Below are 26,037 nucleotides of genomic sequence, written 5' to 3' on the forward strand. Positions count from 1 at the left end.
CAGAAAAGGAGTGGGCAGCTTTCAGAGATTTGGTATTCAGCACTGCATTTACTCATCTGGGCTAGAACACTATCAAACATCAAGACTGGTTTGACAAAAATGATGGGGAAATTTGGAAGCTGCTAAGTGAAAAAGACGAACTCCAGGGTTTTTTTTAGCAGGATAGTTCATCTGTCTCTGAGAAGGCAGCATTTAACTCCATCAAAAGTAAAGTGCAAATGAAGCTTAGAGAGATGCAGGATTCTTGGCCTAATAAGAAGTCAGATAAAATTCATTTTTACATTGATAGTAACAATCCAAAGCACTTTTATGACTCCCTGAAGGCTATATATGGACCAAAGACCTATGGTACAACTCAGCTACTCAGCACTGAAGGAGTCAGACTGATTAGTGCTAAGGACATGATCCTAGAGAAATGGGCTGAACACTTTCATAGTGTTCTCAACAGACAGTCATCAATCAATGCTTAAGCCATTGACTGTTTACCTCGGGTTAAAGTCAAACCCTCTGTAGCCAAACTTCCAACTGAAGAAGAGGTTTTGAACACCGTTATATTCTTCTGATGTGGCAAAGCACCTGGTGCTGATTCCATTCCAGCCGAGATTTACAAGAAAGGGGTTTCATTGCTCATACAAAAGCTGACTGAAATCTTCTGGCTTATATGGACAAGAGGAGATTATCCCCCAAGAGTTTAAGGATGCCTCTATTGTCCGTATCTACGAAGGAAAAGAAAATAGGTTGTCCTATGACACTCAGGGGGAAGGGTGTGTCTCTCTCTTAAGTCATTGCTGGCAAGATTTTTGCCAGAGTATTCCTTAATAGTCTGGTCCTTCACATGTGTTTTCACAAAGGACTGAGGAATGGTCAATATGGTATTTGCTGCCCGATAACTCTAGGAGAAATGCCAAGAGTAGAACAGAGTTCTGTATACAATGTTCATCAATCTGACTAAGGCTTTTGATAGTGTCAGCTGTGATGGCCCGCACAAGATCATGGCAAAATTTGGTTGCCTGGAGAAGTTCATCTATATTGTATACCAGTACCATGATGGCATGACTGCACAGGTTCTGGATAATGGACAATGCTCTTGTATGTGTGTTTTCCAGTCATCAGTGGAGTGAAGTAGGGCTACGTGTTTGCTCCCATACTTGATATTTTCAGCAATGTTGTCAGAGACCTTTAACGAGGACAAAAATGGTATCAAAGTCATCTACCACATTGTCTGTTAAGTTACTTAATTAGAAAAGGGTACAAACCAAGAGCACTTTAGTGGAGGGAGAGTTGGTGCACAGTTCTTTATTCACAGATGATTGTGCACTCAATGCAGCCTCTGAGGCTGAGATGCAACAGAGTGTGGATCAATTGTCTGCTGCTTATGCTAATTTTGGCCTGACAACTGACACCAAGAAAACAGAGGTTCTCTACCAGTCAGTACCGCACCATCCACATGTGAAACCATTGGTTATAGCAAATGGAGAGATTCTGAATGCTGGGGATAAGTTCACTTATCTTGGCAGTGTACTTTCTTTTTTTTCAACTTTAAACAATTTTATTACACAAAGGTGATCACATAATTGGATATTTCTCTACTTTGTACACAATTTTAATTAATCTTTGTCTACGCAGAAAGGCTGCTTCTGAACTTTCCTTCTAGTGATGGCAAATACTAAAATTCTGATTTAACAGAATAGTAATAAAAATGCCTCAGCTGGTTTAAGTTGAAAGCAGAACAATGGTGAATGTACAAATGTCTTTATTCAAAAAATACAAAATAAATTATCTTTATCATGGATAATTACAACAGTAAACTATTATATATTTTGTCAACCGAAACCAGTAACTGATGGTTATAGTGATTTTCTCAAACACCAGCCTTTATTTCAGTCCTCTCTCCAACTGACTTCTCTGAAGTTAGTGAAGAACACTGCCTTAGGGGCGGCCAGGTGGCTCAGCGAGTAAGAGCACCGGCTCCAGTGTCGGTATGACCTGGATCAAATCCGGGCTCAGATACTCAGCACCACACCCAGAAATAACTGGCTGTGTAACCTTGAGCAAGTTACTTAACCCCAATTGCTTAAAAAAAAAAAAAGAACACTGCCTTGAGGCTTGCTTGCATCACAGATCATGATAGAGCATTATTCTAGGAAATTAGAACATGCCACGTCCCATGCCTCCTCCCATGCCACCCATCCCTCCCATGGCAGGTTCTTTCTCTTCTTTAGGAATTTCAGTAACAGCAACTTCTGCTGTAGTTAACAGAAAAGTTAACAGCAGCATCCAACAAAGCAGTTCTTACTTAGTTGGGTCAATTATTCCTTTTTCAAGCATATTCACAAAACTCCAAGCATGGCATCATAACCTATCTCTGAGGAGCTTTGTAAAATTTTTTCAACTATCAATGAGCCTTCAACACCTGCATTCTTAGCAATGGTCATTGCAGGGATTTTCAACGACTTCTTAATTATTTCTATTCCAATTTTTTATCTTCATTAGCTGGAGTTCATTTCTCTAAGGCAGGAATGCATCAATGCAATGCACAGCCTCCTCCCAGAACTATGCCTTCTTCAACAGCAGCATGTGTCGCATTAAGTGCATCAGTAACCCAGTCTTTCTTTTCATTCACTTCTATATCACTTGTTCCACCAACCTTTATTGCAGCTGCTCCATCAGAAAGTTTGGCCAAACATTCATTTAACTTTTCTTTTTCATAGTCACTAGTAGTAATGTCTAATTATTCAACAATTTCTTGAACACTTTTCTCAATTTGGGATTTTTCACCCTTTCCTTTCAAAAGCATGGCATCATCTTTTGTCACAATGACCTCTCCAACCTTTCCAAAGTCATGAGCTTGAATATTCAGATTCAGAGTTGAATATTCAAGATTCAGAGTTGGGAGCGGCTAGGTGGTACAGTGAATAGAGCACTGGCCCTGGAGTCAGGAGGACCTGAGTTCAAATCCGGCCTCAGACACTTACACACACAAAACTAGCCATGTGACCTTGGGCAAGTCACTTAACCCCATCTGCCCTCCAAAAAGCAAAAAAAAAAGATTCAGAGTCACTGTATCACCAATAGCAATAACCATATCCTTAAGCTGGTTCCTCCTGTTGTTGCCAAATCCTGGAGCTTTTACTGCAACGACTTGTAGCCCAACTTTTAGCCTGTTCAAAACCAGTGTACTTAGTGCTTCTCCATCGACATCTTCAGCAATATGACTAAAGGTTTACGGTGGGCATTTGCAATTTCAAGTGCAGGTACAAAAGATTGGACACTAGAGATCTTTTTTTTCACTTAAGAGAATGTGGGCATCCTGGAATTCACATTTCTGACCTTTAGCTGTATTAATAAAATAAGGAGAGATATAACCTCTGTCAAACTTCATGCCTTCGATAATTTCCAACTCGTCATCCAATGTTTTTCCATCCTTTACTGTGATGACACCCTTTCATCCAACCTCCTTCATTGAATCAGATATCACGTTGCCAATTTCTTGGACTCCATTTGCACAAATTGTAGCAACCTGAGAAATTTCTTCAGGAGTTGTGACAGGTTTAGACTGCTTCTTAAGTTCAGCAATGACCGCATCAGCAGACAGCATCACACCTCTCCTGATCTCCACTGGATTTGCTCCTTTGCTAATCTTCTCAAAACTTTCCTTAGCGATGGATCATGCAAGGACTGTTGCTGTGGTAGTGCCATCCCCAGCCTCTTCATTTGTGTTACTGGCAACATCCTGAACTAGCCTGGCACCATTGTTTTTGTATTTGCCTTTCAAGTCAATTGCTTTTGCAACAGTCACACTGTCTTTTGTTACCTTGGGACTTCCCCAACTCTGTACAATGATCACAGTTCTTCCCTTTGGCCCCATAGTAATGGCAATGGCATCAGCTAAAAGATCTACACCTTGAAGCATTAAGACTCAGGCATCTGCTCCAAATTTGACGTCATTAGCATAAGCATGTGTCAGGTGGGGGCCCAGTGCCCTAGACACTGGCCTTATCTGATGAAGGACTGCAGACAACCAGAGCATTTCTGCGGGGGCAGGCGGACAAGTGCATGGTACAGATCGGCAGCAATTAGCTGGCAGTGTACTTTCCAGGGACATCCACATAGATGATGAGATTGTTGCACGCATTGCCAGAGTTAGCTCAGTGTTTGGGAGGCTCCAAAGGAAAGTGTGGGAAAGAATAGGGATGAGTCTGCCTACCAAGCTGAAGGTCTACAGAGCTGGTGTGCTGACCTCATTGTTGTACGCCTGTGAAACTTGGACAGTCTACCAGTGCCATTCCAGGAAACTGAATTGCTTCCATTTGAATGGTCTTAGGAAGATTCTGAAGATCACCTGGCAAGATGAGGTGCCAGACGCTGAGGTCCTTTCTCAGGAACTGCCAGGCATTCAAACTCCATTGCCGAGAGCACAATTCCAATAGGCTGGCCACATTGTTTGAATGCCAAATATAGACTTGCCTAAAAGATTATTTTATGGAGAACTCACAAAAGGCAAGAGCTCACCAGATGTCAGAAGAAGCAATACAAGGACACTCTCAAGGTCTTTCTGAAGAACTCTGGAATCAATTGTGAGACATGGGAGAGATTGGCACAGAACCACTCAGCATGGCATGCATTGCATCAAAAAAAGGGCTGTTTTCTATAAACAAAACAGAATTGTAGTACCTCAGAAGAAACTTGAGATTTGTAAATTTGGAGACATCTCTGCTTCAAATGTTCATATGGACTATTTGTGCCTGACCAGCCAGTGGGACACATTGAACTACCAACAAAGTGATATCATTTTGGTTCTTTTTGAGCATGAAGGACAACAACCAATATGAAAACTGGCTGAAGAACTAAAGGTGCTTAGCCTTGAGAAGATTCAGAATAGACTCACTAGCTGGGTTCAAGTATTCAAAGGGCTGCAATGGGAAAGAGGGACTGAGCCAGTTTTGTTTGACCCCAGAGGTCAGTCAGGAGCAATGGCTAGGCGTTACCAAATTGTGGACTGATACTAGGAAAAATTTCCTAGAAGTTAAAATTATCCCCAAATGGAATGGGCCACCTTAAGAGGGTTCTCTCTCCCTGGAGATATGCAAGCAGAATCCAGATGACCGATTATCAAGCATGCTTTACAAGAGATTGCTTTCCAAATAGGTAGGGGTTGGACTAGATGGACACTGAGGTTCCTTCCAACTCAGAGATTCTATGATTCTATGAAGGGGTGAGGAACCTGTGGCCTCAAGGCTACATGTGCCCTTCTAGGTCCTCAAGTGAGTCCCTTTGACTGAATGCAAACTTTACAGAACCCCTTTATAATAATAATAATTAATAATTCCTTTAATAAAAGGATTTGTTCTGTAAAACTTGGACTCAATCAAAAGGCTGCACCCAAGGACCTAGAAGGCCCCATGGAGCCTTGAGGCCACAGGTTCCCCACCCCCAGACTAGATGAACAAAGGATTGTTATGTAAAAGGCAAAAGGCATTAATAAAAACTTGAAGGAATGAACAGGTCATGCCAACCAAACTTCATTGCCTTTTTTGATAGAATTACTGGACTGGTAGATGAGGGGAATGAGGGTCTAGTTTATCTAGATTTTATCAAAGCATCTGATAAAGTCTCTCCTTCCAAAATGAAGATTAGGGTCAAATTATAGTAGAGTCAGGTAGATTAAAACCTGTGTGATTGATCCACCAAAGAGAGGGAAGCATGGTACAATGGGAAGAACACTAGCCTTGGAGTCAGGGAACTGGGGTTCAAATAAATCCTTTCCTCTTCCACTCCCTACCTGTGTGACCTTGGACAAGTCACTTATCTTCTATAGACCTAGGTTTCCTCATCCACAAAAGGAGGGAGCAAGACAAGATAACCTTGAATTTCCCTTCCAACTTGAATGCCATGCTCCTAACCCTTGCTTCAAGGTATAATCAATAGAGATAGCACCAGTAGCCCTAGCCAACTCCCAATTCCCCATAAGGCAATATCATCATCTTCCAGAGCTTCTTAGGACCCTCAAGCTGCAAAGGGGAAAGTGGATGGACCACAGCAGAAAATCAGCTTGTTAGATAAGCAAGGAGAACAAATGGGGGCATGAGATCCTTCTCCAAGTACTATAAACCATGTAAATGAAATGAAAGAAGGACCAAACAGTCTCAACATGAAGGGGGTGATGTGCCTGCTTATTGCTCAGTGTACTGGTATTTCCCACAACTTTCCTTCACAAACTCCCCTCCCCTCCCCTCCCCCCCATCAGTCTCTAGTTTATTGAAATGTAAACACTTGGTCCAGTTGCCTTTTGGAGACAGAGTTGGAAAGGTCCCACTTGTTGGTGTAAATATTTGGAAGCTGGGTAGGTGGTCCTGTTTCCTACACTTACTGGCTGTGCCCCCACCCCCACCCCCAAGTCATTTGATCTCCCTCTTCTCTAAAATGTGAAGATTAATAACACCTACCTTATAGAATTGTTTTGGGAATCAAATGGGATTAATGTATGGAAAGTACTACCTTAAAGCTCTATGTAAATTCTGGCTATGATTCTTATTATTAATGTCCTAAATTAAAATGTACTATTTACTTCCTGCAAGGAAGGAGGCCAAGGAGAATTGGGTAATGAATTTCATTTAGAGGGTGATGGTTGTATTTCTGCCAAGGCCAAGTGAGTGGCTCAAAGGGCAGGGCTGGTCTCCCTCCCAGTGGGGGTGGGATGGAAACCAAGGCCTCAAGCAATGCCCATATCATTGGAGAGAATGAAACGTTCCTTAAAACAAATAAACAAAACCAGAAGAATGACTTTAATCTGGAAAGTAGAAAAAAGATCCGAGGAGGCAGACAAAACGGAATCCTGGCTCTGTGTGGATTGGAGGGTGGAGGAGAAAGGGAAATGGGAGCATTGAGGGAAGAAGGATCTAGTGCAGAGATGTCAAGCTCCTGAGCTACAACACACCTGAGCGGGGCCCAAACCCCATTAAATGTATTTGGTAAATGTTTAACAAAAAAAGTAAAAATACAGTGTTGCTAAGTTGTGATGCCTCTGATTTTTTGTGACCCCATTTGGGTAGGACAGGACTGAAAAACAACTAGCTCTCCAGCATGTATCTGACCCTCTGACCCTGCCCAGAACAGCCATCCTCCCTGCTGCAGACTTTGCCACCATCTCCTCTCCTTCACCCCCCCCTTTGGTTTTCTTTTTTGATCATCAGGGCTTAGCATAGTGGTCAGTACATTTTATTGTTGTTGTTGAGTCTTTTCATTCATGTCCAGCTCTCCATGACTCCGTTTGGGGTTCTCCTGGCAAAGACACTGGAGTGGTTTACCATTTCCTTCTCCAGCTCATTTTATAGATGAGGAAACTGAGGCAAATAGGGTAAAGTGACTTATCCAGGGTCACACAGCTACTAAGAGTCTGAGGCCAGATTTGAACTCAGGAAGAGGAGTCTTCCTGACTCCAGACCAGGTACTCTATCCACTGTACCACCTAGCTGCCCTTGGCACATAGTAGGTACTTAAAAATGTTGACTTGATTTTATTTGGTAGAAGCTTTACTCTCTTCTGGAAGAGCTCATCTAGATCATAGTATTATAGACTTAGAGGTAGAAGGTACAGAAGATGTTATTGAGTCCAGCTCCCTTGTTTTACATATTGGGAAAGTGAGGCACAGAACACAAAAGTAATTTGGCCAGAGTCACACAGCTGGGATGTATGGGGTGTTCAGGGCTGCTTTGGTGTCCAACTGACACCCAACTATTACCTGTGGCTCCAAGAAGCTGTAGCATGGATAGCAGCCACACCCCAAGAAATTGATATAGGCTAAACCAGGCTGAGGGCAAACATGTGAAGGCATCCCCTGGTGGAATGGGCAGATGAGAACAATTTATTCCAATAGCCATGAAGGCACCTGAAGCAGGTACTGTGGAGAGCTTAGAGCTTGGTCAGGCATCGAAGATGCGGAGGTCAGCCACTATACCCTGGCCATCCCAATCATCCCAACTTTTGTCTTACCACAGGAGACAGTGAGGTTGATGACTTTGTCCAACTCTGCCCCACTTAAATCCAATTCACTCACAAGTCATCACTCATTTTACAGATGTGCAAACTGGAGCAAACAGGGTTAAGTGACTTGCCCAGGGTCACACAGGTAGTAAGTGTTTGAGGTCAGATTGGAACTTAGGCCTTCCTAATGCTATGCCACCTAGAACCTCTTCTGAGTACTGCAAGAACCACTAAATTTGGTTTCTGAGCTGCTGCTAGTGATCTCTAAAGATAGGAGAGGTACCTCAGGATCAGAGAAAAAGGAACGTTGTTCCCATTTTCACAAAAGGGAAGCAAAGAGAATCTTCAAGCCAGAGGTAAAGAGTTTGACTTTGATTCCTGGCAAAATTCTAAAGGCATCATAGAAGGGTTGATTAGTGAACATCTCTAAGAGGAAACAATAACAGCAAAAACACATCGTGCCAATCTTGTCTCCAGAAAAGAGTTGAGAGCATGGCCCTCCCTCCTTTCCTTGCAGAAGATGGGACTCTCTGGGTGAAATGTTGCTATTACATTGCAGTGAGATGATTTTTCAATGCTTGTCGGTTGATTTTACTTAACAGAGCATGTTGGTGGCACTGGAGAGTGCTGGAGCTGGAGTCAGGAAGCTGTTGTTCAGTCATTTTCAGTTGTGTCCGATTCTTCATGACCCCAATTGGGCTTTTCTTGTTAAAGACACTGGAGTGGTTTGCCATTTCCTTCTCCAGCTCTTAGTTCAAATCCAACCTCAGATATTTGCTAGCTGGGCGACTCTATGCAAGTCACTTAATGTCTTGTTGCCTCTGTTTTCCTTGGGAATGATAATCAGAGCAGCTGTCATGAGGAGTAAATGAGATAATAACTGCAAAGTGTTTAGCACAGTGCCTAGCATGCTGTGGGTGCTATATACATCTTCACTATTCTTGTTTGTCATAAATGGATAGAGAAGGGAGGAATATGTTAGCGAACAGGTGTGACGGAAAAACAAAAGGCATCAATAAAATGAAAACAACACAGGTAAGGTCTAGGCAGCCAAATCTCCTGATTGTGATGTGGCCTGCCACATCAGGGAATGCTACAGATTCAGATTGCCTACATCTTGCTTTCTGTCTTTGATACTTTGGGTTTCAGCAAAGCCTTGGCTAAAGTCTCTCTCCAGCTATTCTGATGGAAAAGAGAGATTTCAGCCAGATGAGAGTAGAGTTAGGGCAATTTGAAAGTGGCTGAATGTTTGGATCTGAGGAGGGGGTACTATGTAAAGAGTCCTGGCTTTATGGTAAGACGACCCAAGTCCAATCCTGACTCTACACTTCCTAGATCTCTCTTCTGATTGGCTTTGTCATCTATAAAATAAGGGAGGAAGACCAGATGACCTGTAGGGTTCCTTCCAGCTCTAAAATCTGTAGTCTTATGAACTTGGGATGAGGAGGTCCCAAGCGGACCACTCCAGGGATCTGAGCTATTTAATGTTTTGTCCTCCTTGCTGTTTTTATTGTTTTATTAATGACTTAGATAAAAGCATCACTAGCATGCTTATCAGATTTCCTGATGAGAGACAGCTGGAGAGAGTCCCTAAACTTCTTCCTGACTCCAAGGCCAGCTCTCTATTCAGGGACCACATTGCCTCTCTTCTTTAATAGTACTAACTAAAAATAACTGCTATTTACACAGGCAGCTAAAGTCTGCAAAGAGCTTTCCATAAATTCACTCCTTTGAGATTTGAAGGGCCAAGTCTAGCCATTTAGAATGATCCCAAGTCTGCTATTATAGGACTCCACCACACTCTCCCTTTAAAAAACACTCAGTTATGTGCAGAATAGGCTTATACAGTAAGGCAGCTGAAATGTCGTATTGTTGATTCATGGCTGGCTTATAGATATATTCAGAGAATGTATACAGCTAGGGGAAAGGGAAATTTTGATTACAAAGGGGACTGTGTGCTATTTCTTAGTGAGTGAATGTTAATTTGGACCCCCACCCATGGGTAATCACAGTTGAAGATCCAAAGGGGTCGTCCAGTTTTCCGGGAGCATTTGCTTTGATTCAGTGGGCAGGGTGCTGAGTACTTCAGGATGGAGGCCAAGTCATTTCCCTTTCCACTTAGGTAATTTTCAGGGAAAGCTGACTGGCCAGAAGGTCCCCAATGCTCACTCACCCTTCCCAAGCCCTATTCTCCATCCCAAAAAACACAGGAAGAGCAAGTGTTATCCCAGAGGCCAACCCCCAAGTGAGCCCTTTCCCTCGGTTCCCATGGTGCTCAGAGAAACCTGACTTGTCTGAACCTTGGGGAAAGGACATGATTTCTGAGAATTGCTGGGATCCTGCTATGGATCTTGCTAAATGTCATCCAGCTGGAATTTGACCTATCCCCTCCTAACATGAAACTTGAAAAGGGACTTCAAAACAAACAAGGAGACTGCTGAGTGTTTGAAGGGCCAAAGAGGGAAAGGTTTAACCAGCTTTGTTTGGAGTAGAGTTCATATTATCTGGTCAGCATTTGCCTTTGGTAGAGCACTCAATTATCCTCATTTTGCCTGAGGGGGAAAATAAGGCTCAGAGAGATTGAGTCACTTTCCCAAGGTCCCACAGCTTTTGGACTTTCATTTTTTTTTTTTTTGTGCTTGTATCCTGAGACCCAGTGTGTAGCTGGGTGGTACTGCTGTGGACAGAGTGCTGGGCCTGGAGTCAGGAAGACTCCTCTTTTTGAGCTCAAATCTGGCCTCAGATATTAGCTGTGTGACCCTGAGCAAGTCACTTCATCCTGTTTGCCTCAGTTTCCTCATCTGGAAAATGAGCTGGAGGAGGAAGTGGCTAAAATGGAATCACAAATGGTCAGACATGACTGGAAAATGACTGAACAACAATAATCCTGAAGCCCTAGGATTCTGCTTGCCTGGCACACAGTATGGGCTTAATAAACATGCTTATTGAATTGAAAAATTGAAATAGTGTAGCAGCAAGCACCCCAAGCACCTGCCCAATCAAAAAGTATCTACTGAAAAACAAGCCTCCCACCCCAGGCTCCAGGTGCACTTTAGCCTAGGGGCAGGGAAGATCTTTAAAATTTACATTCCCATTACAAATAGTTAAGCCCAAGCCCAGGTTTCCCCAGTCTTGGGCAAATGTTTTTTTCAATTCAACTCAAGAAACATTAATTAAGTGCTTACTGTATGAAAAGCACTGTATTACTTCTTATCTACCAGCACACAGTAAACATTCAATGACCATGCATGCAGATGGTATTCATTACTGTATCACTAGGAACAAGCGTGACTTCATAAATTGAATAGAAACACACTCAAGAACAATTTTGTCTTTTCTAATCGACTCATCCTAGTCTTTTTTTTTTAAAGCAATCAATCAATAAACATTTATTAAGGACCTTCTATACTCTGTGCCAGGAGCCATGCTAAACTGATATAAATAGAGGCAAAAGACAGTCCCTGCCCTCAAGGAACTCAGAATCTAATGGGAGAGATAGTATGTAAAAGCACACACACACACACACACACACACACGAAACAGGAAATAATTAAGAGATTTAGGCACTAGAATGAAGAGGGGTAGGGAAAGGTTTGAAATAATAATAGTTCACATCTCTAAGGTATTTTAAGGTTTGCAAAGTACTTTACAGAACTTCTCTCACTTGTTCCTCCAAGAAGTAGGGGGAAATTGGGGCCCAACAAGTAGAGAGGCTGACGCCCTGGGCCACATAGCTAGCAAGTGTCTGAGGTGAGATTCGAACTCAGTTCTTTGTGACCAGATTCAACACTATTGGCCACAGCATACTACTGCCTCCTTCATAAGGCACTGCTTCTGGACATACGTCTACACTGGGAATATTGCCCAGAAGGCTGAACTAAGAAAGCCACAAGAGACAAAAGGCAGCATCAGCATCAATCATGGCTGCTGTCAAAATATTTGGGAACCCATTAGACGCTGCCTCCATGATTAACAATGACCTGGTGCGCACTGTTGCCAGGCTCATGGGAGCCAGCGTGCTTGACATCTGTTTTTTCCAATATCCTTATGTTGCTTTTCTATCTTAATCTACAGCATGGAGTGAACAAGCTAGTCAAGGGAGAACTCTGGGGACTGTTATCAGTTGGGTTCCTGCTGTCTGTTCAGTCAGTCTCTGGAATTCTCACTTTACCTACCAAGAACTGGAATTTGGCGGTTTGCCTGCAGGATTGCCACAGGGCCAGACTATGAAAAAGTCAAAACTTCAAATAACTGTGTTCAGTTGGCAGCCTGGCATGGGTTCATCCTGTTTATTGAAAGGGGAAAAGACATTCAGAGAAAAAGCAACCTGGGGAGATATGGTAGGGGGTGGGGTGAGAGGACAGACTGGAAAAGGTTATCTTCATTTAGGCCCCAGCTGTTCTTTTCAAGGATACTGAACTATGACAGCTGAGATGATAACCAAGTCTAATCTTTACATATTAATGATATCAGTCTGCTTTACAACTTGTCACCTAGAAATCTTTGCCGAGCTCTGGCACTTTTAAACCAGTGACTCCCAAATTGTGCTCACCTATGGGGCAGCTAGAGTGGTTAGAGTACCGACCCTGGAGGCAGGAAGACCTGAGTTCAAATGCAGCCTCAGACACTTACTAGCTGTGTGGCTCTGGGTAAATCACTTCACTCTGTTTGCCTCAGTTTCCTCATCTATAAAATGAGCTGTAGAAGGAAAGGCAAACCATTCCCATATCCCTGCCAAAAAAAAACCCAAATGGGGTCACAGAGAGGTGGACACGACTGAATAAGGCACTCAAGATTCCACATGATGTCTGTCTCTAAGAAACCCTGGGGAGGAGGGAGGGAGGAAAACCAGTAAGGATGGACAATCCACCATTTCTGGGTGTACAGGCACTGCCTCCAAAGATGCTGCCAGGGTATCCAAAAAATGCACAAGGGTTCCGGTCTCTGAGTTTGAGAAAGCACTGCTCTTAATTCATTCCTCTTTTGCTTAGCTTGTGGATGGCTGAAAAAAGGTCTCTTTCCTCTTTAAAGCAATGCATACCCATGAAATAATTTTATCCTGTGAGGTAGGTGTGGCAGGGAACCTTATTCCTGTTTTTATAGATGGAGATGTGTATTAATGGAACTCTTTGATTTGGGTTTGACTGTAGCCTAAAGTGAAGCAGTTTGTTTATCTAGGCAAGGTCCTGCTCAATGGCTGGCTTTTTCAAGTTGTGGCTCCGGGGAGGGGAGGCTCAAGGGTACCTAATGGAATTACAGAGATGGAGAAGGGGGAAGGGAGAGTGGATTAGATGGCCTGTAAAGTCTAAAATTCTATGATTCTGCCATAGGAGTTGTGATTTCTTGGGGAAGTCATAGAAGAGAAAGAAAGAAAGAATGAATGAATGAAAAATATTTATCAAGTCCTGTGTGTTATGCTGTGCTAAGGGATGAGGATAAAAATACAAAAGTCAGAAGTCTTTGCCCTCTGGGAGATAACATTCTAATATGTGACAGGGAATGAGCCCAAGACACACAGAGGTTAAGTGACTTTCTCTGGGTCATATGGCTAGTGTGTCTGAGGTGGAATCACAATTCAGTTATAGTTCTGACTCCAAGGGCAATACTTGGTCCCTATGCTAGTTCTTGTTCTCTTTCTCTGTCTCTCTCCTCTCCTCTCTGTCTCTGTCTCTCTCTGTCTGTCTCTCTCCCCTCCCCCCCCTCTCTCCCCCCACACACATACACATAAACATCATTCAGAGACAATATTGCATAGCTGAATACTGGACTTAGAGGAACTAGATTTAAATCACACCACAGACAGTAGCCCTGTCACTTAATTTCTTTGTGCCTCAGTTTGCTTATATGTAAAACAGGGAAGGTGACTTCTAGGACTCCTTCTAGCTTTCAATCTGTGATCCTCCATTAAAGTCCTCCTGTGAAGCCACATTTTAGATCTTGTATATTCCTACATGGGTATGTTTCTTTCCTTCATCAGAAGTTAAAACTCCCTGAGGGTAGGGACTGGTTCCAATTTTTCTAAGATACTTAAAAAATGCATAATAATGCTGGCCAATTCATTGGTTGGAGGTGACCCTAAGTTTTGTTTTCATTGACTTAGAAATGTGGTCCCATCATAGATTCATAGATGTTAGATTAGAAAAGGGAGTAATTTTTTTTTTAAAGTAATCTGCCCAGGGGCGGCCAGGTGGCTCAGGGAGTAAGAGCACCGGCTCCAGTGTTGGGACGACCTGGAGATCGAATCCCGGGCTCAGACACTCAGCACCACACCCAGAAATAACTGGCCATGTAACCTTGAGCAAGTTACTTAATCCCGATTGCTTAAAAAAAAAATAAAGTAATCTGCCCAAGGTCTCATAAGAATTAGAATTCGGGTCCTGTGACTCCAAGGTCTGTCCTCTTGCCACTATGCCATGCTAAAAGGTTGTGCCCCTCAAGCTGGAAAGGATTCCCTTATTGGGGAGGGGAAAGGAGGATAAATTATTCAAGAGGCTCATCACCAAGCTGGCTGCATCGGGATAACTTTTTCAGCCAAATTATTCTACTAGGGCAAAAGAGACAGGGATTTGCCTGTACAGGCACAAAATCACAACTGCTTGAAATATAGACATTCTTTTGGGGATCAGCCCTATGATTGCATTCATGTAGGGAATTCCTAGTAATGAAACTCCCTCCACAAATGCAGATAGCAACTCCCCAGTCATTTATAACCTTAGGCAGTTGCCCAGGGTCAGGGCCAATAAGTGTCACAGACAAGGCTTGAACCCAGGCATACCTGACTCTGATGTTGGCTTTTGATTGGCTTTGCCACACTGTTTATTGTTATTGTTGTTATGTTGTATTTTGTATTGTATTTGTATATTATATTGTATTGTATTTTGGATACCTATCCTTACCTTAACTCAAAACCTATAGTGCCAGGAAGGTTTTTCTCCAACTTGTTTGCCCATTCAGTGCCTCTTGCCTCAAAGTCTTGACCTGGACTTTCCACCAACATATCAAAGGATCTCTCAGCACTAGAGAAATAAAATCAGATCCCAAATAGGAAGGCAAGAGATTGGGTACTTTGCAACCGAAATGGTAAAATGGGACGGTGCAGTTGGCTATAAGATTAATTTTTTAAATGCAAAGAATAATAACTTTGTGCAATGATCTAACAAAGAAGCTTTCTTGGAGGGAGAGGGGGAGACGTAAACACTGGGTCCATTCATGTCCTTGCCATCTATTGAAAAGAAAATACTGCTGTTTCCCAGAATTTCAGGAGAATAGTGAGGAGAAAACAGTGCCTCTCCTTTGTAATCTGGTTTAAATTCATCTGCAGCTTCTACCCCCACCCCAAGGCCCTCATCTCCATGGTTAGAGAAGAGAAAGTCCGTTTCAGGAAGGGGCAAGGCCGTGGGGTCATAGGCAAATAGGCAAGGGAACTTCGGGGATCTTCTAGTCCAACCTCTTCATTTTACTGAAACCTAGACAAATGAAATGTCTTTTTTTTGTTTGGTCAAATGACTTTCCCTATTATGTGGTAGAGCTGGGACTTGAACCCAGATCCTCTCCAGGCTCTTGAGGTGAGAGGAAACAGTAACCATTCAATTAAGGCAGGAAGATGGCAAGAACTCAGTTGCTTAGCTTGGATAATTACTTTACTTCTAGGAAAATATTGTATTCTGTGAAGGTAGACCCTTCATGAATAGCAAATAATTCTGAAAAGTAATCTAGTAATTAAAACAGAATCCAGTGCCTGGATTCTACAGGCAAGAATTTGGGCCATAATTCTACCATCAGACTTTGAGATAGTTATTCAGAAGGGGTCTGGCCAAGCTGGCATACTATGTATGCATTTGGTCTGGCACCCGACAGAATAATCTGTAGCAGAATGGTGCTGTGGAAATCCTATTGGACTGGGACTCAAAACACCCAAGCTTGAGGCCTAATTTGGCTACCGATGAGCCATGCATGTGATCATGGGCAAGTGATTTCACTTCTCTGAGCCTCAGTCTGATTGGACGTAAAATAGAGTTAATACCATTTGGGCTGCCCACTGGGTGAGGCTGTAATGAGGAAAGCACGTTGGCAACTATAAGATGCTTTAGAAATGTAAGTTGTTTCTATTAATAATTGCTGGTAATCGCAAATGGAGAGATAATCATTACTTCAGAAAGGCTTGTACTTGGGGAAAATGTTCAGTGTTTCGTTATGGGAGGGTTTGAGAATATTGACTTGCTTTGTTAGGCTGACATTGTATACTTAGTCACAACGTGCTATCTATTGTAGATCCTCATCACTTCACCTGCTAGGCCTATTGTAGTAGAAGCTGCTGGATGGGCCTGCCTCAAATCTCCCAGCTCCAATTCAGCCACTAAAGTGATTTCCCTAAATGATAGGTCTCATCATATCACTTTCCTGCTCAATAAACTCCATCGATTCCCTATCTCCTCCAGAGCAAATACGAAGTGCTCTGTTGGGCATTCAAAGTCCTTGGTAATAACCTAGCCTTAGCCCCCAATGCCACTACCTGTCCAATCTTCTCACACCTTACTCCCCAACAAATACTCTTTAATCCAGTTACACTGGCCTCCTGGCTGTTCCATGAACAAGACACTTCATCTCTCAGTTCTGAGCATTTTTTCTAGTTGTCAACCCATGCCCTTCTCTGTTCTGACTACTGACCTCCCTGGCTCCCTTTAGGTCCCAACTAAAATCCCACTTTTTACAGGAAGCCTTTCCTAACCCTTCTTAATTCCAATGCCTTCCCTCTTCTAATTAGTTTCTATTTATCCTGCATATAGCTTGCTTTGTATATATTTGTTTCCATGTTGTTCCTCCCATTAGATTGTAAGCTCCTTGAGGGCAGGGACTGTTTTTTGCCTCTTTTTGTAGTCTCAGCACTTATTACAGTGCTTGGCACATAGTAAGTGCTTAATAAATGTTGACTGACTGAAGGAGACACAGTCAGCATCCTGGAAAGTCTTAAGTTCTAGTTGGAAGACAAGATATATAGCTATAGGTAGACAGAAAATATATATGTAGAGAGACATAAAGATGTGTGTATCTGTGTATGCACACAGACACACACACACATACAGACACAGAGAAATAGAATGGAATCTATAATTATGTGCTAGAGAATGGTGAAGGGAGGAGGGTATCAAACTTCCCCAGCCTATGATCTCTATGTTGGTCTTCTCCCCTATATAAATGCAACAGCAACTCAGAGTTGAGAATAGATCATTTGAAGGTAGAGGAAGGTGGGTAGGCATCATGGAAGAGGCTGGACATGAGGTGGGTCTTTGTAGGAGTTAGATTGGTGGGAGAAGGAAGGTACAGTGCTATGATATCCTTATTGATAAGATGGAGGGAGGTGGACTGGAGGATAGTACAGTTAGGGCTATTCAAAATGGGCTTAATGACTAGACCCAAAGATTAGGAGATCAGTCAATAATGGGTCATTAATGAGTGGAAGTTAACTTGGAGAGAGGTCTCTATTAGAATGACCCAGGGCTCTGTCCTTAGCCTTGGGCTGTTTCAAATTTTTAACAATATCCTAGATGAAGTCATGGGTGGGATACTAATCAAATCTGAAAAAGACATGAAGCCCCTCAGGAGAATATATTGAGGCAGTGAAATGGAAGAGAGGATGGTGTGATACAGGGAAGCTAGATGGTGCAAGAGTACTGGGCCTGAAGTCAAGAGGATGTGTCTTGGTGAGTTCAAATCCTGCCTCAGACAGTTACTAGCTGTGTGACCCTGGGCAAGTCACTTCACCCTGTTTGTCTCAGTTTCCTCATCTGTAAAATGAGTTGAAGAAGGAAATGGCAAACCCCTCTGCTATCTCTGCCAAGAAAAGCCCAAATGGGGTCACAAAGAGGTGAACATGAATGAAGAACAACATTAACAACATGTCATACTCAGGTAGTGGTCACTCAGACTCTTCTTTAAGACCTAGAGTGGGGGAGAAACCACTACCTCCTGACACAGCCCCTTGCACTTTGGAATAGTTGTAGTAATTAGTAAGTTTTTCTTGTCTCTGTCACCTCTTTGCAAAATGGTTTCATTGCTCTTTTGGGGGCAGAGCAGAACCATTCCTCTCCCATCTCACCTTTCAGATCCTTGAATACAGCTCTCCAGTCCCTCCAACTCCAACCTTCTCTTCTCCAAGTTAAACTTACTTGGTTCCTTTGACTGATCTCATATGGCAGAGACTCAAGACCCTTTCCTATGCTGGTTACCTTCCTCTGAATGCTCTCCAGTTTGCTATTGACTTTCTAATATATGGTACACAAGACTGAACATAAGTATATTCTATAAGTAGTCTGAGGGACAACAGGACTCATTCCTGGAAGGTGGGCCTCTTTTAATGTACCCCAGATCACATTCATTTTGTTGACTGTTATTTCAAACTGTTGACTCATATTGAGCTTGCTATTCACTGAGACCCCTAGATCTTCTTTTCCCCTAGGTGACTGGCTGTCTAACCATGCTTAATCTATCTTTTAATTTCTTGAACCCAAATGTGTGGGATACAGAGACCTTAACCCAAATTGACTACTTGGAGACCTCTTAAAATGAAGGTAGAAAGATTCATTAGAATCTCGCGAGACTCGTGGTCCAGTCTCTCGGACAGCACCGAGAGAGAGAGAGGAGGCCGCTGTACATAAGCTAAAGCTGGGTTAAATAAGCAAGGGTTATGTATATTAACATAATTATTACTAATAAGGCTCTAATCTTGTTACATGATATATTAGGTCCATTACATCAGTGTATTACAACCTCAGAATACTGGACCCCTCCTTTCAGTCTACCCTTGATACATTCTTATCTGGACTTGAGGGTCCTAAGGCTACTGTCTGTCCCTTGATTGGTCAAATCCACCTGCTGCTGCCAGCTCCTTCCATTCTTCATTATTTTTAGTATTATCTATGAGTTTTTGTCTGGGAACCAGGGACTGAGTTTCTTTTCCAAGGTTACTGCCTGTTCTCCCTTATCAGTAGTCTTGTTCAGCAATTCTTGCAGTTCTATAGAAATGTAACTCTTTCATGGTAAGCTGGGTGAGAAGGACTGACTAGAATAGAGCAGCCATACAGAAAGATTTCTAAAGTTTCAAAGGCACATAATTTCTAATAAAAAAAAATGAAAACTTAGGCCTAAGACCTAAGGACTTACTTACTTTAGCAGACAGTCTCTGAGAAACCACACTTTTACCTTTCCCATATACAAATGTAAGACTTTACATGAATACTTATTCAATTTCAACTAATTAGGGTCAGACTATTGTTCTTTTTGCTTTCTTTTATTGGGATTAGATAAAATTTAAAGGACAAAGAAATCTTCCCACTGAAGGGGAAGAACTTTAGGATTCAGAGCAATTACTCTCTTCCTCTTCACTCCAACCTCCAGCTCTAGACTTGGCTGGCCCTCAGCCTTCACTTCCTCCTTCTATTTAGCCCTATATACCCTGCAGTAAAAATGATTTGATGAATCTGGGTTGAAAAATGAACATTCCATTCCATTCCAATGAGGCCTCCAGATGGCACAGTGAATTTTCCCAGAGTCAGGAAAACTTGAGCTCAAATTTAGCCTTCAATACTTTCTAGCTGTGACTTTCTAGTCACCTAACTCCTGGTTGCCTCAGTTTCTTCAACTGTAAAATGGGGATAATAATAGCACCCACCTCAGAGAGTTATTGTGAGGATCAAATGAGAACATATTTGTAAAAAGCTTAGCACAAGGGTGGCTAGGTGGCGCAGTGAGTAAAGTGCTGGTCCCAGAGTCAGGAGGACCTGAGTTCACTTCCGGCCTCAGACACTTAACACCCACACAAAAAAACTAGCCGGGTAACCTTGGGCAAGTTACTTAACCCCAATTGCCCTCCAAAAGGCAAAAAAAAGAGCTTAGCAAAGTACCTTACCCATAGTAGGCACTTAATAAATACTTATTCCATTTTTTTCCTCCCCTCCATTCAGTGAGGTGCTGCTGTGGATAGAGTACCAGGACTCAGGTCAGGAAGACTCCTCTTCCTGAGTTCAAATCTGGCCTCAGACACTTTACCCTGTTTGCCTCAGTTTCCTCATCTGTAAAATAAGCTAGAGAAGGAAATGGCAAACTACTCCAGAGTCTTTGCCAAGAAAACCCTGAATGGGGTCAAAAGCAGTAGGACATGACTAAACAACAACAACCATGAGCTAGAAATTGTGCTAAGTGCTGGGAATCTGGAGACAAGAAGAAACATTCCCAGGCCTTAAGAAGTTTGCATTCCACTGGAGGAATATGTGTAGGCAAATAATGTGCCAAGTGCACAGCAAACAATGCAGAGTGATTTCAAGAGTTCAAGAGTCCTGATGACCAGTGGTGGTATCCCTACATCCATCCATCAGGAAAGCCTGGTCTAGTTGACCTCTGAGCAGGGCTTTGAAGTAAGGCAGGGAGTCTAAGAGGCAGAGACCAGGAGGGAGTACATGAATCTCAATGATTTGGAGAATGCGGTGCTTGTTTTCAACTACTAGGGAACATTTGATAAAATGACACATGGGGATCAGAATTGTTGACCCAGTAAAATGTCAAGGATCCACCCTTGAGCTTTTTCCACAAGCCAGGAGGTGAAGGGTTTCAGCCCTCAGCTATAGACATCATGGCCTATTCAGGAAGGAAGGGAATGCTGGGAGAACTGGTCATCACTTGAATCTAAATGTTTTTGCAAAGCAACATCTGTGGAAATCTGGAAGTATTGAAGCCTGCCACTCACATGGCTGTCTCAAAGGCCTGATTCAGCCCAGCACTTCTGGTTAGCCAGGCAACATATACCCCAAGCACAGAGACATTCTGAGAAATAAGCCACTGGGAATGCTTCCACAATGCTCCTTACAAGAGCAAGATTTCCCCTCTGTACATTTAAAAAGGGAAAAACAAAAGAAAGAGACTCCCATTGGCCATTATCAGTGAGCTTGGTAACCTTTGAACACACCTGAAAAAGAGATCCATATTATACTCTGGGCCTCTGACTCTTGAAGGATTTGACCAGAGGATCACTGAGGCCCCTTCTAAAGGACATCCATGCCTCTTGTGGCTTTCCTCTACATCCCATTCAGTCATTTAAGGGCAAAGGTGGGGGAGGTAAGTGAGTGAGGAACTGTCTACCACCTGGGGTAGCCATTTGCACCTGGGTACAAAACAATTCCGATTTCTTTGCTTCTTAAAGGGTTACCACATGCCATGGTGTCAAAGCCCACGTTTGAACTCAGATCTTCTGACACCAAGTCTAGTTTTCTCCTCTCCTTTTCCTACCCTCAACACTTAACTAGAGTAAAGCTCATGTCATCCAGTTCTCACATTTTACAGATTAGGAAACTGAGACCCAGAGAAGATGTGTGTGTCTGACATATATAACATTTTTTAATGTGCAAATTGCTTTTACTTACATTATCTGTTCTAGGTGAAGGCAGCTGTGTGGTACAGTGGATAGAATGCTAGACTTGGAAGTACTTGGACAAGGAAGACTTGAATTTAAATTCTGTGACCTTAGGAAACTCATTTAACCTTTTTCAGTCTCATTTTCTCATCTGTAAAATGGGCACCTCCCTTGGAGGATCAAATGAACTAATAGGTAAAAGATAAAACACTTTGCAAACCTTTGAGGTGCTTACTCTTTTTTTTTGGAAGGCAATTGGGGTGAAGTGACTTGCCCAAAGTCACACGGCTAGTCAGTGTTAAGTATCTGAGGCTGAATTTGAACTCAGGTCCTCCTGACTGCAAGGCTGGCGCTCTATTCACTGTGCCTAGCCGCCCTGAAGTGCTTACTCTTTAAAGAACTTTCCAACAACTCTGGGAGGTAGGTCTTCCAGATTTTGTCGTCCCCATTATTCGAGGGGCCATTTCCAGGGGTCCTGATTGAGATTTTGCCGCTGGACCCATAAGGCGCTGGAGGCGAAAGAGAGGCTAGTGACCTTGCACAGCCCTCTCTCTCTTAAATGCAATTCACTTGCAAGTCATGGCACCACCCTCCTGATGTCATGGTCCTCTATTGGAATGAAGGACAGACAACAACAATCCCTGTCATCCACTTGAGGAAACTGAGGCTTTCCATGGGAGGTGACATGCTTTTTTTTTTTTTTTTTGCTTTTTGGAGGGGCAATTGGGGTTAAGTGACTTGCCCAAGATCACACAGCTAGTAAGTGTTAAGTGTCTGAGGCTGGATTTGAACTCAGGTCTTTCTGACTCCAGGGCCAGTGTTCTATTCACTGTGCCACCTAGCCACCCCACAAGATAATCTTTAAAGTTCCCTTCCAGCCCTAATTCCAAGGATCTTATGAATCCAGGCCTCTGACTTTCAGGCCAACTCATTCCTCCCACTCTAGGACCATAAAAAGTAGAAAAAGCCAATTTTACCCTCCCAAAGACCGAGTTTTTCCTAAGATTCCCTGAATGTGGGTCAGTGTGGACTTTGGCCCAGGTCAGGTGCCCCTGGGGACCTTAGGTGTTACTGGGTCTGGTAACATTCAGTCCAAGCTGGGGCTGGGAGATAGAGCTGAAGATGTCTCTGGCTCTAAAATGGAATGAGGCCCTGCTTTACTTCAGTGTCCCTGGAGGTCTGGGACCTGCTGTTTCCACCTGAGGCCCCCCAGTCAATCATTCCTTTCACTATTCAGTGGTTTCCGTGTATACTTTTTGGAAGGTACTCAGTACTTCGGCCAGTTTATACATAAGAGTCTGATTGGCTGAAACTAAGGTCAGTATATCTGGCTCATTTTACATGTGGTAACCCCAGGCAGTAGAGACCTGGACAAGCAAACAAGAGGCTGAACTATAAGAACTCCTGGTTCAAAACTCATCTAGTAAAACTGGAGAACCTGAGCCCAAGAGGGTAAGGACTTGTCCAGGGTCCTCCAGCATCGTCTTTCTTGGGATTACACAGAACCATTCAAAAGAGGGCACTTCTGAAAACTCAGTTTACTGGAAAGTAGAACACAGTGCCTGGCACATAGTAGGGGCTTAATTAATGTTTGCTTGAAAGAGGACATGCCTTTGTAGGCAGAATACATGGTTCCCAATCCCAGTAGCTGGGTGGCTCAGTGGATAGAGTGCTGGGACTGGGGTCAGGAAGACCTGAGTTCAAATGTGACCTCAGTCACTCACTAGCTGTGTGATCCTGGATAAGTCACTTCACCTCTGCTTCAGTTCCTCATCTGTAAAATGGGCACCCACCTCCAAGAGTTGTTGTAAGAATCCAATGAAATAATAATTGTAAATTGCTTCGCATAGTGACTGGCACAATAATAAGGGCTATATAAATGGTCCAGGCTTCGCTATTTGTCCACTAAGGGAATTAGAGCAGTTGATCTCGAAGAGGCCTTTTTGTCTCTAAAATACAATTGATCCTAAATACTAATGATCTCATTAAAGTATTTAGCTCCAGTGATTATATACATTTTGTGAAGGAGACCAAGAGGAAAGGGAGCATGCAGCAGAAGCTAGAGGCATGGGCCTAGGGGGCAGAAGAGTATATTTGAATCCCTCCTAGCTATGTGACCTTGGGTTCCTTTCTGGGCCACCAGCCTCCAAGGCTCCCTTCTGGCTCTTAATCCCTATGAGGAAGGGAACAGGGTGGAAGTCTTATGCTTCTCTTCTTCCTCCCTCTTACTTCCTGCAGAGGGTTAGCCCCGGAAGTGACCTTAGAAAGCTTTTCCAGAGCTTCCTAAACTGAGGGCTGTGGCCCCTCAAGAAATCCATTGACATGGAGTGGCTAAATGGCACAGTGAATAGAGCACCAGCCCTGGAGTTGGGAGGACCTGAGTTCAAATCTGACCTCAGACAATTGACATACTTATTAGCCATGTGACTTTGGGCAAGTCACTTAACCTCAATTGCCCTCCAAAAACAAAACAAAAAAAAGAAATCCATTGACTTTATGTTTTAAAAACCATGACTCTGAAAAAGGGGTCCAAAGTCTTCCCCAGCCTCCTATAGGGCTTTGGGACCCCAAAGAGTAAAGAACCCCTGATTATAGACCAACTCCTTCATTTTTTTTTTGCTTTTTGGAGGGGGGAAGGTAGGGCAATTGGGGTTGAGTGACTTGCCCAAGGTCACATGGCTAGTAAGTGTTAAGTGCCTGAGATCAGATTTGAACTCAGCTCCTCCTGACTCCAGGGCTGGTGCTCTACTCACTGTGCCACCTAGCCCCGCCCCCAACTCCTTCATTTTACGGAGAAAAATGGGGCTTGGCCAACAAGGTCATAGAGCTTGGATGAATGAAAATACAAATCATAAGAACAGGCATGGTACTAACAAATCCTCGTTTTGTAAAGTTGGGATTCAGTCCAAGGGCTGCACTTGATGACTCAGAGGGCCACATGTGGTCTCGAGGCCGCAGCTTTCCCAGCCCTGCACTAAGTGCTTTACAATTGTCTCATTTGGTGGTCATAACAACTGTGGAAGGGAGGTGATGTGATTTTCCCCATTTTACAGACTAGCAAACTGAGGCAGACAGAGATGAAGTGACTTGTCCAGATCACACAGCTGGGAAGTGTCTGAGACTGGATTGGAACTCAGGGCTTCCTGACTCTAGGAGCAGCACTACTTCCACTAGATCACCAAGCTTCTATTTTATTAAGTTCTCTTTTGTGGTTGTTGTTATTATTGCTGTTCTTCAGTCATGCAGGACTCTTTGTGACCCCATTTGGGGTTTTCTTGGCAAAGATACTTAGGATTTGCCCCTTCTTTCTCCAAATCATTTTATAGATGAGGAAACTGAGGCCAACAGGGTGAAGTGACTTGCCCAGGATCACCCAGCTAATAAATGTCTGAGGTCAGATTTGAACTCTGATCTTCCCGACTCCTGTTAAATTCTCTCCTGAAGATATTTTATGTGAACTTTGATTTCTTATTCTGGAAGGTATTTTTATTATATTTCTTTGTTAATGGTAAAGTAAAAGACAGATATTGGCAGGCACCCTGTATAAATCCCAGCAGCAGTAAACAACAGAGGCTGGTCTTTTTGCTTAGTACAAGCAACCATCCAGTAAAACAAGGCCTTTGTTGAAAGTGGATTTTTTTGAAAGAACAGAACTGACTTCATTTTTTTCTGTTTGTTGTTATTATATAAACTTATCCAATGTCTCCTTCAGTATCTCCCTTCCCCCAATCACTTTACAGTAACAGAAAAAAAAAACCTCAACCCATTCCCATCTAATAAATATGCAACAGAGGCTTAACAAATGTTCATTAACTAACTACCTGACAAAGAAAATACTCCATCCTGTTGGTCCAGTGTAAGTGGCATGCTAAAGAACACATCTTTTTCTTTAGTAATCATTTGAGCAGCCCTTTTCTTTTGATAAAAATATGAACTGCTTTAGGTCACAGCTCTGGAAGAAAGGAGAGAGACGAGACAGAGAGACACAGAAAGAAAGAGACAGAAACTGAGACAGAGAAGGGGTAGAGGAGAGAGAGAGAGGTGTCCATCACCTACTTATGGTGTGGGTCACGCTCTTGAGAGGATCAATAAATTGCAATTTACCTGTCTGCCTGTTTCCTGTACTAGCTTATTCATGCACTACAGTGGCATAGCAAAGACCCTGAAAATTCTGCAACATCCTCCAAGCTCCAGTGAAGCTGGAGCTGATAATCTTGGCAAGACCTGGGTTCCAGGATGGCCTAGAGGGTCTCGGATATGTGTGGTAACACAGAGGGGTCAAACACACACTGGTCACTTGAGGCCCATAACTCTCCCAACTAGGTCCAAGTAGATTAAAATGTGCAACTAAACAAATATTTAACAGCACAATTTAACAAAAGAATACAAACATTTAACAAGTTTTGAACAAAACAAACAAAAATGTCATAAAGCATAGATAATATGATGGTCTCAAACTAAGTCAATAATAGTGCACAGGATCCTTAGGTATTGATTAATGGTTCTTATTTGAGTTTGATACCACTGCTCCAGCTGTTGGGGCGTTGGGCCACTGGATGGGGCCCTAGGCCTTCCAGGCTTTTTCCACCTTGCTCTGCACCCCTCCTCCTTCCCCCAGGAACTTTTTGATCCAATGACAGTGGCCTCCTGGC

At 43.0% G+C, this 26,037-nt stretch overlaps 1 protein-coding gene and 1 pseudogene across 1 annotated transcript in view; both read right to left on the reverse strand.

Moving 5' to 3' along the window:
• The window catches only part of MAP7D3 (MAP7 domain containing 3), a 198,879-nt gene that overhangs the window by 92,195 nt on the left and 80,647 nt on the right, over positions 1-26,037 (reverse strand). The window lies entirely within an intron of this gene.
• LOC138150608 (60 kDa heat shock protein, mitochondrial-like) lies at positions 1,712-4,030 on the reverse strand (annotated as a pseudogene).

The sequence above is a fragment of the Petaurus breviceps genome, unplaced genomic scaffold, assembly GCF_028583685.1.
Source record: "Petaurus breviceps papuanus isolate PSGF00001 unplaced genomic scaffold, PetGlider_PUasm1.0 90881, whole genome shotgun sequence".
Taxonomy (NCBI): Eukaryota; Metazoa; Chordata; class Mammalia; order Diprotodontia; family Petauridae; genus Petaurus; species Petaurus breviceps.